This window comes from Spermophilus citellus, assembly GCF_964194105.1.
Source record: "Spermophilus citellus genome assembly, chromosome: 2".
Lineage (NCBI taxonomy): Eukaryota > Metazoa > Chordata > Mammalia > Rodentia > Sciuridae > Spermophilus > Spermophilus citellus.
Window position 1 is genome coordinate 87037720 of NC_138183.1, and position 14275 is coordinate 87051994.

The 14275-nt window shown below is 37.0% G+C and overlaps 1 pseudogene across 1 annotated transcript; it reads left to right on the top strand.

Moving 5' to 3' along the window:
- The first annotated feature begins 5154 nt into the window (after nt 1-5154).
- LOC308642367 (cytochrome c, somatic-like) lies at nt 5155-5657 on the top strand (annotated as a pseudogene). Its single transcript has one exon. The product of its transcript is annotated as a cytochrome c, somatic-like (transcript).
- The last annotated feature ends 8618 nt before the right edge of the window (nt 5658-14275 follow it).

Consider the following 14275-nt stretch of genomic DNA (forward strand, 5'->3'; position numbering starts at 1 on the left):
GTAAGCAGATTTGGGATTGAAAACTTTGACTGATTTTGGCAGGCTCTAGGGCATAGGACTCTCCTTGGTTGGGAGAAGTGTAAGCCCCAGGTAAAGGAAGTATTTAGTCAGAGTGGGCAGTGTGGACTTTGGATTGGTTAGTTTGCATATGAAAAACATGCTTGCAAGTGACTCCTTCATTATCTGTAGAAATTGGCTAGCCCTAGGAGGGCAGTTTCTCCATAATCAACATGGCCCCAGAAACAATGGCCAAAATAAAATGAGTAAAATTCTTAATATACACCTCCAGTGGCCACTTCCCTCTGGCTACATTAGATCCTTAGATATGATGAAATCAAAAGATGACAGCCTCTGCTCAAAGCAGGTGAAGTTGGGTCCCCCAGCTGAATACCTTTTCCTTAAGATGATCATATACATGGAACAATGTAAAAATGAGTTTAGCATGTGTAGGAGACCTAGGTTTGGAATCAGTATTCCTATTCAATAGTTCTGGGATATGTCATTTAGCCACATGAAAGCACTTTAAAAAAAAAATCTGTTCAATAGTCATGATAATATTAACCGAATTTTTGTGATACCCTCATAAGACAGGCACTCTAATACCATAAAAGAATATAATGGGTTAGTACTTATAGTTATTTTAACAGCATAAGATTAGATTGACAGAGGTGAACACTGTAGTGTTTGTGGATAAAATAATATATCTGAGATTTGCTATAATTATCCCAGTAAATAAACAAAAAATTGGAAAGGGTTGATGACATGAGAATTAAAAAAAAATACTGCTAATAATCGACTGGATGATGGGAACACAAAACTCATTATTCAATTCTCCTTTTGTGTATTCATGAGTATTTTCGTAATAAAATGTTTTAAATGCAGTCTGAGAGACATAGAAAGAAGTAGTTTTAGACATCAGCAATCATTGAAGGACTCTTACATGGAAACTGAATCTTTACTGTACAATATTTATTTTTACTATCATGGGTCAAAAATATGTCCTCTTTCCTAGACTTTTGGTTTGCTGAGGTGACTTGATCTTTTCATCAGTTCCAAGTGTCTCCAGGCTAATATTGACTTAGGTTAATTAAATTCTTGCTGTAATACATTTGTGTTAAGCAATGTAATCCCTAATGGTGAAATCATAATCAACATGTTATGACTGTTTCATGATGAGTGGTCCTGTCAATTAGGGAATTTCCCTAATCAAAAGCCCTTCACTCTCAAGAGAGCATCCCTGAATAGCAGTGAAGGTTGCTTAATTAGTGAGGTTAAAACAACCTTCAGAAACAAGGTCAAGATGACATTTCTATCTGCGCCATGCTGATAGAATTCTCTAAACACAGCACTTAGAAATCTTGGTGTGAAAATTCCTGTCAGACTTAGAAGGAAAGGAAAAGAAAAGATGAGAAAGAAGGGAAAAGAAAGGAAAATATGTTGACTTGAATAGAAGTTAACTACTATTGGCTTTACATATATTGACTTTAATAGCAATCAATTTAATGTACTAGCTATTGGCTTTACACAGTATTTCCTTAAACTTTTGATTGAGAAACTCTACCCAAATTCATCATTCTCATTTGAAAAAATAAAAATCCTTTAAAAAAATCAATGAACTATAACTATAAACCAATCAATAGAGGAAATTTTAAAAAGAAGCAATTCTCTGAGAGTCATCTTCTCGTCTCTGTAAAACCAATGAAAGAGACTGAAAATAACATTGAGTCAATCTGTGTGATAAAAGGAGATGAACTGTGTAGGAGGCCTTTAATCAAAATGCTTTATGCTGCCACAAAGCACTTAATAATCAATGTGTCTGCTATAGAAAAGCAGCAGGGATGAACCTACACAAATATATTTTATTTGGTGGTGTCTGTCCATTCAAATGACAAAGAATTGTTTTCTTTTCCTTCCCATAAAATGAAAATCTCAGTGACAAATCCTGAAAAAAAAAATCTTTACTTTGTATGACCAAACAATTCTGCATTTCCAACTGATTAAATTCTCAGTAGAACACATCAACTTTCAGATTCTTTGTTTAACTTTGTGTACTTTCATCTACCATGGTAATGAAAATTTAGCAATTCTCTAAAAATCATTTAATTGCTCAAACTAATAACAGGGTCTTCTGATAAAATAAGTCACATTGTTTAATCCTTGCCCATTTCCAAGACCAGTTTGCTTTGGATAAAAGACCTCTTTAAACCTTCCTGTATTTTCAAACTTGACTTTGATGCAAAGTATAAACAAATAATTTAGCTAAGAGGAAGAAAGGAAAGGTCTACATTTATTGAAGGTATGTATTTTTTCAAGTAAATAAGTATCCATAACTTTGTTAACAAGAATGAAAATGGGATTCAGGAATTGATTTGTAACTTATTCAAGCTTCGGCATCTGTAAGAGGCTGAATTTCAACATCTTATACACTTTTCACTTTCTTTTGTTGTTTCTGAATCTTATATAAAAGCCAAGTATTTGGAATATTGGCTACCTCCCCTCAGCAGAAGAGTCATAAACTCAAAAAAAGATCATATAGGATTCTATACTATCCTCTCCTATTTTAACATAGGATCATTGTGTTTTAAGTAAAGAAGAATGGAGGGAAACCATCATGGAGTCTGCAGAACAGGATGACCACCCACCTATTAGTGGGACTACTAGTTCAACCTCACCCATTCAGGGTCACTGCAAATTGACATAGTATAACTTGCCTCTCAGTTCCCAAGTTTATTTTTCAAATTTAAATTTTTTTCAATGTGCTTTTCTGTGTCCTCTTGATAGAAATAATTAATTCAAGCCTGAATATAACCAGAATTGCAAATAAAGTGTAAGAGAAAAATCTTTGTATTTGTATAAGAAAATGTATGATATAATATGTGATCTTGTGCTTGAAAATACTATGGAAATTTTTCTAAAGCCTGTAAACACTATGAAACTGTGTGATCGCATTATTATAGACCCAAGACAACTTGTGCCAAGTGAGTATCATGCTGACATATAGAAAATGAAAATAATCCTAGCCAAGAAATTTGTTATAAATTTCAATAACAATAAGGGTTTTTACACTATTCCGTACCTTGGCTGATAGATTATAGACTGAAAGAAAACCACCAAAGACCAATTGGTTGGTTTCAAAATTACAACTTCTAGGACTGATATCATCTAAGCCTGGAGAAATTGATTAGACAATAGGCCCAGGGTCTACTTTCCTCAAGGAGATTAACTGCAAACCACCATACATTTCATCAGTAACACCCAAAGTATAAGTCTCTTGTCATCCACCCTCTTCTCCACCCTGAAACTCTCAGTCCTTCTGGGCCCCTGGGTCAGCCTTCTCTCACCCACCCACCCTAACAATTGAGATGAACTCTCTGGAAATAAGGCTTCATTCACTAAATATTCTAAATGTGCATGGTTTCCTATCTCTCTCTCAAGGGAAGTCTTCTTGTTATCTTCTCACAGTCAGATAGCTCAGCATCAGGACCTGGGGATTTTTCTTCTTTCCTTGCCATCACCAATGTTAACAATTGTCATCTGCCCCTACATCATATATAATAGCCTCCTCTCTTGCCCCTTAGCTGTCACTTAACTAAATCACAGAAAGTAGTTCCTAAACTGGAAGAAAAAGTTGTTGGATCTCCAAAGTTTGCCATAGTTAGTAATATCAAATCATGAAAAAGTCCAAAGCCATCTTACCTAAATTATTTATTTGTACTTGGCACCAAAGTCAAGTTTGAAAATCTAGCAAGAGTATAAAGAAGTCTTTTATCCAAAGCAAACTGGTTTTGGTAATGGGGAAGTATTGAATGTGACCTGTTTTGTTTTATTTTGGTTCCCAGTTATTAGTTTGAGCAATCAAATGATTTTTAGTGAACTACTAGTTGGTCATAAACCTCGGTTATCCTCCAGTCACCACCACTCATGGAAGACTTTGTCAGGTGATCCATAGTCTTCCTCTCCACTGCAAGTCCTGCCAATCTTCTGCCAAGTGAAGCACCTCCAACACCTTGATCTTGGGTTTTTGACCTCCTCATCACATAGGACCATCTCTTTTGCACCTCAGCAGTTACCCATTCCACTAGGAAGGCTTTGGACTTTGTCATGCCTTGAAATTACTAATGAGGGCATTTCTTGGTAGATCCCAACTACATTTTCTTTCAGCTTATTAACTAATTTATTATCTTCTCCTACTGTGACCAATCTGCTGCCTCACAATGGCCTCCAAAAATTGTCTGCTTTACTGTCCCTCCTATTATCGGCCTCTAATTTCTTCAGTTTCATTCTCCTTTTGATTAAATTCTATAATCCATCATTTCACTCATAATCCTATCCTACTTGTCTTGCATAAGTGGGATCCACACAGATGGTGTCCATGTTCTCTGGCCTTGCACTGGAGTCAGTCACTTAATCTACTTACATTTTTAAACAAATGATCAACAATCGGTTACATTTTTCTGGTCAACATACTTGACTCTTTTCAGTGTGTATTTCTAATGTATGTTACTCTCCTTTAGACATGTCCTTACAGCCCCAGCTTCTCCTTTTCTTATAGCCACTTCATGAAATATGTTGAAGCCCTCAACACTGCACCACCGCATCCTTCCACACATTTTTATTCATCTTTTTCAACTCATCTTACATAGATTTGCCATTTATCTTCCTTTAAAAAGTCAATTCCTAATAGTTGGATCCCATCAACTCCAGTCTTCCTCAGAACTATATAATACCATTTTTTTCCATCTTACACATTTAATCACTCCATCTCAAATCAATTCTTCTCAATGGAATTTGAACATGTTCATGTCTAATCAGTTATAAACCACTCTTTTAACATCACATTCATATCCAATCACCTTATCTTTCTTTCCCACCCTTCTGGGAATGGAAAAAAAATTCCATTCTCTTATGTCTCATTTATTCAGCAATTTGTGCTAATCTGTTTTTTGACTATGTCGCTCCATCAGAATAATTCTCAAAAAGGTCACTAATAATTGATAATAACTAAATCCTAAGGTCATATTTTAATCTATTTTAAATACTTTAGCTCACACCAGGCCTCCGGAAGTTGGAGCGAGTGCGGTGGGCTAGAGAATGGGACATCTGGCTTCTGATCGGGAACCTTCTTTGAGCTAGCGATGAAAGAACGAATTAAAAATGGGTGATGTTGAGAAAGGCAAGAAGATTTTGCTCAGAAGTGTACCCAGTGCCACACCGTGGAAAAGGGAGGCAAGCACACGACTGGGCCAAATCTCCATGGACTGTTTGGGCGGAAGACAGGTCAGGCTGCTGGATTCTCTTATACAGATGCCAACAAGAACAAAGGCATCACCTGGGGAGAGGATACACTGATGGAGTATTTGGAGAATCCCCAAAAGTACATCCCTGGAACAAAAATGATCTTCGCTGGCATTAAGAAGAAGGGAGAAAGGGCAGACCTAATAGCTTACCTCAAAAAAGCCACTAATGAGTAATAGCTACTGCCTTATTTATTACCAAACAGAAATGTCTCTTGGCTTTTTTATGTGCACCATAATTTAATTGATGTGATACACCAGAAATCAGATCATGAATGACTGACAAAATTATTTTTGTTGGACAATCCTGATTTAAATAAAACTGACTTGCAGTTAAATTAATATTTTGGTTATATTCCCACTTCAGTAAATTCTATCACTGTTTCCCCTTTTTAAAGTTATGGTTGGACTTAATTAGTAATGTTCACAGGAATGGTGAATGACATCTGAAAACTGGTTTTATATTTAGTTTTATAGAATTGATTATGTGAATATGTTTAAATATGGGGGAAATCCCTTCACTCAGAACCAAGCATGATTCACATTTGTTTCAATTTGTGTTCATTAGCCTACTAAAGGCAGTGGTTGAAGATAAGGAAGCAGTGTCTACTTTATATTTTTGTTGACTATGCCAATTTAGTTAGAATTCCCTGTATCTAAAATTCTGTTCTTTCCTTATGGAAAGGTATTTTAGTGTGGTTTATGTATGATATTAAATAAAGAATATTTAACACTTCTCACATTTTATAGCTGATCTATAAGTTCAGATGCTTTTAAGTCAGCATAATACAATAACAAGTTAGACTTTACTTTTTAATTCTTTATTTTCTAAGATTAAGTTATCATTCAGGATTGTTTTTAAACAACTATTCAGAAACAATACTATGGAACATCTAGGTGGTTGGTAGTGGTGCTTTTGCCAACTTATTAGATGGAAATATAAAGGTAAGAGAGATATACCCATCAGTACAAATTTATAAAATATGTTACCATAAGATTTAAGATAATTAAATTAACAATCACAGATCATGAAAAATAAATAAATAAATACTTTAAGCAGTGCTGGGCATTGTTAACCCTTGTTTATTTCTTACATTCTCTTCTTTTTATTTCAAACATATATGTGCACATACACTCAAGTATGTACCTTCAGGTTTTTATTCTTTCTCTCTGGCTACTTCTTACTCTTTTTCATAAAGTCAACTTCCTCTCTCTGACTATTGACCTTAAGAGTTTCTCAAAGCCAAGAGCAAGTTCGTATTCCTCACTCATGGTATAGTTTTTCCCTTGATATCAACGATAGCCATGACTTCTCAGATTTATCTCTCTAGGAGGATGTGGTTCTGAGCCCCAGGACTCTATATCCTAATACCTAACTTTACATTCTATATGTGTATACTAAAACACTTCAAACTCAGCATAGTTAAATATACACACAAATCTTAATGCTTCAATAGCATTAACTTATAAATTTGTATGCTACTGCAATTAATCTAGCTGCAAAAGGCAGATGTCTCCCTAAGATTTATCCTTGGTCTCTTCTGTTTCTCATTTATTGTTCTGGTTTCTCAGAACTTCTATAAATTTTAATTAATAATACCTTACTTATATGTTTTCGCAGCACCTGCCCTTAGATATCATTATCTCTGGTATAAACACATTGCAATGATTATTAAACAAAAGCATGTTCTACATGAGGGCAGTCTTGGCATTTTGTGGGAACTTTCTAGATGTGTAGATTCTCAGGCTACCCCCAGAACAACTGAATCATATTGTGCCTTTTAACAAGGACTTTGAGTGAATCATATGCATACAAGTTCAGAAAAGCACTGAACTAAAGAACATCAAAACTCCCCCACAATTCTATAGGCCCAATGCAAGCAAGTTAATTTCTACCACCTGAAGATTAAGACAAACAAGAGTCTTTGCTCATTAGCAGTATGTTTAAACCCTCAAATTCTCCAATGAAAGAAGATACTTGTAGTTAACACTTTATTTTGTTGATGTTGTTTGTAATTAAGGTTCTTGAATTGCAATGTAGGTGACTGTGGCTTAACTCCAAGTGGAGGAGGGCTGGAGATAGGAATTCTCATGCATCTTCTTATAGCTCCTAGAAAAAGCATTAGAAACAGCAAATGAACCAACAACTTCTTATTTTTAAGCAAGTAGGAAAATCTGTATTAAAAATCTGAGTCTGTTCAAAACCCCAGATAAATCTCAAAAACATGTTGAATGAAAGAAGCCAGACACAAGGAAAGACACAGTGCCCTCTGATCCCATTTAAATGAAGTTTAAGAAAAGGCAAAACTTCCATCAGCACAGAAGAAGAGTGTTTACCTTCAGAGGAAAGAGGAAGATTATGACTACAGAGGGACATGTAGGAACTTTCTGGGGTGATATTCCATGGATGTGGGAATATGGCATATATAAAAATTCATCAAATTATACAATGAAGATGTGTTCATTTTATCATATGTAAACCATTTTTCAATATAAAAATAAAAAATAATATTAAGTAAACTTATGTGAAATATGATTTTTATAAGACACAAAACTTGAGTGAAGTAAGCATGGTGGTGAATGCCTGTAATCTCAGTGACTCAGGAGGCTGAGTCAAGAGGATTGCCAAGTTCAGGGCCAGTCTCAGCAATTTAGCAAGATCCTATTTCAATATGAAAAAATAAAAATAACTTAGGCTATATCTCAGTGTTACAGCACCCCTGGGTTCAAACTCCAATGCTACAGGGGAAAAAAAAACTTGGCTGAACTTACTTAAGCATAGTATTTGAAAGTTTGGTGTTACCAAATCATAGCCTAAGCCAGATCTCAGATAACTAGGGTTCCCAGGACTATTCTACTTTGGGGAACTATCTAATAAAGTTCTTTGGAAAAATAAAGTTCTACTCTGTTCCAATAAAATGTTATTGGAACACAGCCATACACATTAGTTTGCAGGGACTATAGTCTATCAAAGCCTGAAATAGTTTGTAGCTGACCCTTTTCAGAAAAAAGTTCACTGATCTTGACCTAAGCCAATGGTTCATAACTTTTGGGAACAGTTTATGAATCTTTTGGAGAACCCAGGAAAGAATATAGATTATCTCTTCAGGAAAGTATACAGCTTTTTAAATACAAAAATTATTTGCAATTTTAGAAAATCTATATACTCTCTGTGTTAGGTGCAGGGCAGGATGAACTAAGTTTGTCTGCAGGGCAGGCTGAAGGAATGTTAGCTGCAGGATAACCCATGCACTCAAATCCCCCTCTGTCTGGTCCTTTATCACCTGTTTGCATCAAGTCTGAACACTCAATCCCACTCAAAGCTGAATACTTGACCCCTACCCATCTGGTGCAACAGAAACCCACATCTAGCCCCTGCCCCATCTGCCTGAAGGCAGAAGATGACACTACTGTATGATCCAATCACTGTACACCAACAAAGCAGCTTGCAGACCCAGAGACCCCATTAGATTTGGCTATAAAACCTCCCTCCTGCCGGCCCCTCTCTCTTGCTCTAGCTCTTGCTCTGTCTCTCTCTCTCTCTCTTGCTCTTTCTTCTCTTGCGGTTGCTCACTCACCCTCTCTTCCTCCTCCTCTTCCTCCTCCTCCTCCTCTTCCTCCTCCTCCTCCTCCTCCTCCTCCTCCTCCTCCTCCTCTTCTTCTTCTTCTTCTTCTTCTTCTTCTTCTTCTCTCTCTCTCTCTCTCTCTCTCTCTCTCTCTCTCTCTCTCTCTCTCTCCTCTCTTTCTTCTCTCTTTCCCCACTCTTTCTCTCTCTTTTCTCATCTTTTGCACTGCTGCAATAAAGATCTCTTGGTCGCTCCAAGTGTTATGGTTATTTTCCTTTCACTCTGAAGCACGGTCATCAAGCCTCAACTTAAGACCTCTGTCCAAGGCTTTTTTTCACAGACTACTAATCTGCTGTCCTGAGAACAACCCACAGGTTGGCTTTTTTTTTTTTTTTATTTAACCACATCTGATTGAACTTCCTACCACATCCTCGTTTGTGCCATGGAACTACTGCTGGTTATAGCCAATAACAAAATTACCCAGATCACAAAAGCTGAATATCTAGTCCTACATCAAGCACTTCATGTTCATTGTTTTTCTCAAGGGAACAATCTGCATACAACCCGACCTTGAGAAGCCTTTCTGAAAATGTATGCACTTTGGTACCAACATAGACCAAGGCCATCAGAAGTGTGTCGGGGTTTTTAGAGATTGGGGGAGCATGTCCCGACCAGGACGGGCCAAGAAAGGTAAAGGACAATCAGATGCACCAGGGAGAACTGTCAAAGCAGGAGCTTGTTTAATGAGAAAACACACACAGCTAATGTAATGTACAGGAGCCAATCAGGATAAAGGTCAGCAGGGTGGGGAGAATTTACATCTACACCCATCCTACAGTCAGTAATGGGAGACACGAGCTGTCCTAGAGGGCAGAAGGGTTCTGAGCCTATCCTAGAGGTGGTCCCATTCTTCATCACAACCCAAGGCAATGCCTTCTGGCTAATTGCTAGGTGCTCTCTTAGCCACATGTGACCCCAGGACTGGGGAGCTGGTAGCAGCCAGCAAGTTAAGTTTCCTCTTTTCTGATGCAACACGGCCCACATTATATCATGCCCTACAAAAGTGATGAACTGGCAGTCCCCAGCATCAGAATTAGAAAAAGCACAAGGCAATAGCTTACAGAGGTGTAAGAAGTGTCCACATATTAAAAATGTTGGCACCTCTATTCACTTCCATAGAGACCAAGAATACAGAGGAGGTGAAAATGTGTGGATTAGACAATGGAATCTGTGAGGATATTATGAGCTCTTTTTCTGCAGGGTCATGCCTGTGCATCTATTTATGTCCTGTGGTGCATTCATATTATAGGAAGCTAAGAAGTGATAAGGAAATGGATGAATTAAACCAATTTATGAAAACAAAAGTTATTATTTTATAAATGGCTTAAGCTTCCTGGGAGCAATGTGATAGCTTGATTTATGTTCTTTTATATAGAAAGATAATTATGAGTAGCAAACACTCCCTCTGTTTCTGTAATTCTGATTTCATCTTAATGGGCTCACATAATATATCAAAAGTCTGCTTGGTGGGGGGCCTGCCAGGTTATGAGCACTATTTATGGTGCTGAAAGAAAGCACTTACAGAAGTCATTTGATGAGGATATGGCAAGTTTTGAGCAATTCCTAAATTAAAAAAAAAAATCATACAAAACAAAGACACTCCAGTCAGCGTGGTCTCTGATCTAATGCTGATTCTACAATTCTTCATTACTACTTTCCTTGTTGCTGTATGAACAGTGGGTGGCATTTTACAAAAGCTAATTAATGCTGGTATTTTAAATTGCTTGAAAATCGAAGGAATGTGCCTCATGCTGACAATTAGTTAATCAAAAAAAAATAGTCATTTCTCTCACTGTGCAAGCTTTAGCCCATTTTATAAAATCCATTCGCATTTCTTTCCAGAAGCAATATTATAAATTCTCTTCTCAGTGTTGTTTCCCCTAATAGTAGAAAGGCTTAATTACTCAGATAAGTATATTTTTAAAGAGAACTGAGTGACCCAAACTCTTGTTGGTATTAATTTGTAGTAGTTAGCATTGTCAAAGCCTCAGAGTAATTAGCATGCATCAACTTACACAAAATGGACATCTAATATGGAAAGATTATGACTTTCAGAGCAGTCACATTTCAGAGCCAGAATACACTCAAAAGAATACAAGGCTGACATTAGACTCCTTGGCTCCCAAACCACAAGGAACATATTACATTGAGAACTCTCTAATAATACAATGAGAACTCACCTAGTGGTTGTTTCAGTCAATTTTTTTTGCTGATGTGACCAAAAGACCAGACAGGCATAATTTTAGAGGAGGAAAAGTTTATTTGAGACTCACAGTTTCAGAGTTCTCAGTCCATAGAGGGCTGCTCTGTGACAGAGATGAGGCAGAATATCATGGTGGAAAGATGTGGAAGAGGAAAGCACCACTAGACATGGAACCAGAAAGCAGAGAGAGCTCTTGTTCACCAGGGACAAAAACTATATATCCCAAAGGTACACCCACAGTAATCTGCTTTCTCCAGCCACACCCTACCTGCTATAGTTATCACCAAGTTAAGTCCCATCAGAAGACTAATGCATCAATTAGGTTAAATGTCTCATAACCTAATTGTTTCACCTCTGAATTTTCTTACATTATCTTACACATGAGTTTTTTTGGGACACCTGATATATAAACTGTAACAATGGTTCTCATCACCCCTTCTGCATTAGTCAGATTTTTTGTCACTGTGACAAAATATCTGACTAGAACAACTTAGGGGAAGAAATTTTAGCTCATTGTTCCAGAGGTTCATTCCATGGATGGCCAACTCCATTGCTCTTAGCCCAAAGTGAGGCAAAACATCATGGTGGAAAGGCATGGCAGAGCCATGGAAACATCCAGGAAACAGAAAGGAGGAGAGTAGGAGGAGCAAGAAACAAAATATATAATCCCCAAGACACATCCCCAGTGACCTTCTTCCTCTAACTCTACCCTACCTGCCTACAGTTACCACCCAATATTCCATTTAAAGTATTAATCCATCAAATGGATTAATCTGTTGCTTAGATTACAGCTCTCATAATCTAATCATTTTTCCTGTAAACATTCCTGTGATAACACAAGAGTTTTGGAGACACCTCATATCCAAACCATACACTCTCACATTGGTTTGAAAGCAAGCAGGCACTTTTCTCCCCCATCAAAGTATACCAATAGAGTTCCAATGCAATTCCTTCTCTCAACTCTTCACCTTTCACCATCTCATGCAGACTGAGGGTAGATGTTTGACAATGCTGGCAAAACTACTATTATAATCTTTTCGCATATATTAACTGATTCTAGCACCTTGATTTAGAATGAAAATGAGAGGACATGTGTTGAAATTTTAATTTTAAGGACGCCACAGAAGATAAGATAAAAAGCCTAGAGTGTGTACAAAGAAGGGAACCAGGAGTGTGCACATAGAGTCAGAGTCTTCAATGGCTCTACCTTTAGTGAAAGAGTAAACTGTGCTCAATTCCACAAAGGAAGACGTCACATAAATTGCCTGTCTTCCTTTACCTCATTATTTATAATCATGAGCTAGTTTTGATACTGAAAAACCAGCCTCCACCTCAGAGCAAAGCCTGTCCAAGGAAGGGACATGGCTTTTGTCCTTGGAAAGACCCACAGAGCACCCCTAGGCACACTCCCACCCTGCTAAGTAGTTTATCTACAAATAACAGGAGAGATCTGCTGTGCCAGGGGTCCCTGACTCAGTCAGGCTAGGTGGAGACCCATAGTAATCCCCTAGCAGCCACCAGTCAGCATGAGACAGGGAAATACCTGGGTTGCCAGATGACCCTCCCAGTAGTTTATGGTGGTTGATAACGTGTTGGGAAACCATGTAGTTCAGCATGAACACCCCTCTTGGCTTAAACCAATCAGTTCAAATGAATACCCCTTTTGTACTGACCAATCACCCCTACCCAACTTGTTCCCACCAGTGAATGTGCTAATCATGTTTTAGAGTTGTTATTTGATTTTCCCGCGGTGTGTGATGATTTGCTAAGAGATGCTATGATGTATGTGGGGGTCCCTGCCTTCTCCAAAGAATGTATAAAACTGCTGTAAACCCTGGGCTCGGGGCCTCTCAGTGTCACCAGTTGCTGTGTGCGCGTGGAGGACCGAGCTAGCTCGCAATAAACACCTCTTTGCTGCTTACATTGATCTTGGTCTCTGGTGGTCTTTTGGGGGTACCGAATTTGAGCATAACAATACTGCTTTTTGGCCTAACTTTATACAACCTGTTTGATTTTAAATATCTTAAGTCAGGAGTTTCCTTCAAAGTAATTCTGTCTATTATTTAAACATATTTCTAATATTCTGTAGCAAGCAATATTAGAAAATTGGTCCTTCCCTTATTATAGTGACTTAAATAAGAATAAGAAGGGACTTTCTGGGTTGTAACTATTACACAGAATCTTTATCCCCTACCTCAGTAGCTTATAAAATTTTTTAAAAAACATAAAAAAAGTTAAAAACATCTAAAACTTTTCAGTAGAAACCAAGGGGCTGGGGTGGGGGTGGGGAGGGGGAGACAAGGGGTCTCATTGGAACCAGAAAGTGAAGCAAATCCTTACTAGAGAAATGTATGTTCACTCAGTCTTCCAGGTGGTCCCAACAGAATATCAACATAAGCTGACATTAAAAAATAAAAAATAAATTGCAAACCACAAAAATAAATTGCAAACCACATGAAAAAACAAGGCACCATGAGGAAAAACTGTCTGAAACAAGAACAGAATCAGATGTGTGGTCTGCTAATAGTGGAATTTTTAGACGCAGAGTATGAGAATGCATGTCACTAAAGAAATGAAAGATAGTATTAAAGTAGGAAGAAATAATAAGAAACTATCAAACTTGGTTAGGCAGATTTCAGAAAGAAAGAAAACATCTAAAAATATAAATGTAATAATTAACATTTATAACTCAATTGATGGATTGAATAGCAAATTGTGTGAAGAATTAATGGACCAGAAATAAATCTGAGGACAGCATGCAGAATTCGAATGCTGACAAGATATTTGTTCTTCTGAATAGCTTACAGTTTAAAAAACACATCAATAAGAAAAATCTTGAAAAGAATTTTTGAAGAAAATTAGGATAATGATCTTAATATTTCCTATAAAATGAAGCAGAGAAGAATGAGGAATAAAATGTTTAAAATAAAATGGGGAGACATATCAAAATATTTAATAAAAATGCAACAGAAAAATGCAAATACAATATTAACATAAGAATTGACAGACAAATCAATGTATTAGAATATGTAGCTATAAAATATATTTTGATGAGGAGGAAAACTTACTAAAGAAAGCATTCCAAACCAATGGAATATTATTTAGACACATTTATAATATTCTGTAGCAAGCAATATTAGAAAATTGGTCCC